Source organism: Austrofundulus limnaeus, unplaced genomic scaffold, assembly GCF_001266775.1.
Source record: "Austrofundulus limnaeus strain Quisiro unplaced genomic scaffold, Austrofundulus_limnaeus-1.0 Scaffold302, whole genome shotgun sequence".
Taxonomy (NCBI): Eukaryota; Metazoa; Chordata; class Actinopteri; order Cyprinodontiformes; family Rivulidae; genus Austrofundulus; species Austrofundulus limnaeus.
In genome coordinates, this window is record NW_013952704.1 from 735,787 (window position 1) to 736,818 (window position 1,032).

Below are 1,032 nucleotides of genomic sequence, written 5' to 3' on the forward strand. Positions count from 1 at the left end.
AATCGCCCAGCAAAATTTGTTATCGTGACAGGCCTAGTCATTCCCTCATGAAAAACCTACCCACAGTGTTGCTTTGACTCATTCATGCATGTTTGAGAAATCCTTGAATCTCCTGTGGCCACGTGGAGCTGCTTAAACAGTTGCTGCTACAAAGCTCCACCTGTTTACACAAAGCTCCTCCCTGGAGTCCAGTCTGCAGCTGAGCTCCTCTCCCCCGAAGCACAGCTGTGAAGACGTACTGAAGTGGGAGTGTCTGAAACGGAAGGAGGTTCCTACATATAGCACCTTTCTATCCAACCAGAATTCTCAAAGCTCTTTACAAGCTGTGTCCTCATTCACACACATTCACCACCACTAAATAAGCTAAATCAATCTATGGAGACTAAACAGTGTTTTAAATCACATCTATACAGTGATGGGACATACATCAGTGGGGTTTCAGTGTCTTGCCCAAGTACACTTCGACATGTGACAGAATGGTGGAGAATCGAACCACCATCTCTCGCATTAAAGGAATGACTCCCCTAAACACCCAGCCACAGCCACCCACACTCTCTTAAAGAGACAGAAGGTGTTTAGATGATGCAAGYTCAAATTTATTTTTGAAGCAGTTGAGGTGTAGAAAAAACCACGTCTTCTTGTTGAAGTGGAACTGCTGTTTGCCCAGATAAAGATGACTCTGGAAACAGTCTGGTTTGAACAGCAAGCACCTTTATTATAGCAGTTCAAGAAGATACAGCCTAAAACCAAATTGTGGCCTCCCACCAAATGATTTCGCCAAGTAAGAAAGATGGAGAAAGAAGGCAAAAGGTGGGGGTGTACAGGGCTCTTTATACAACAGATGTACATAAATCTTGTCACGGTGTACCTGAAGTGTTCTTGTGTCCTAATATGGTGATGTGTGTGGAACTCTGAAGCTGGATGGCTGTTGGACCACACATGTGTACAGGTGCTGGTCATAAAATTAGAATATCATGAAAAAGTAGATTTATTTCAGTAATTCCATTTAAAAAGTGAAACTTGTATATTATA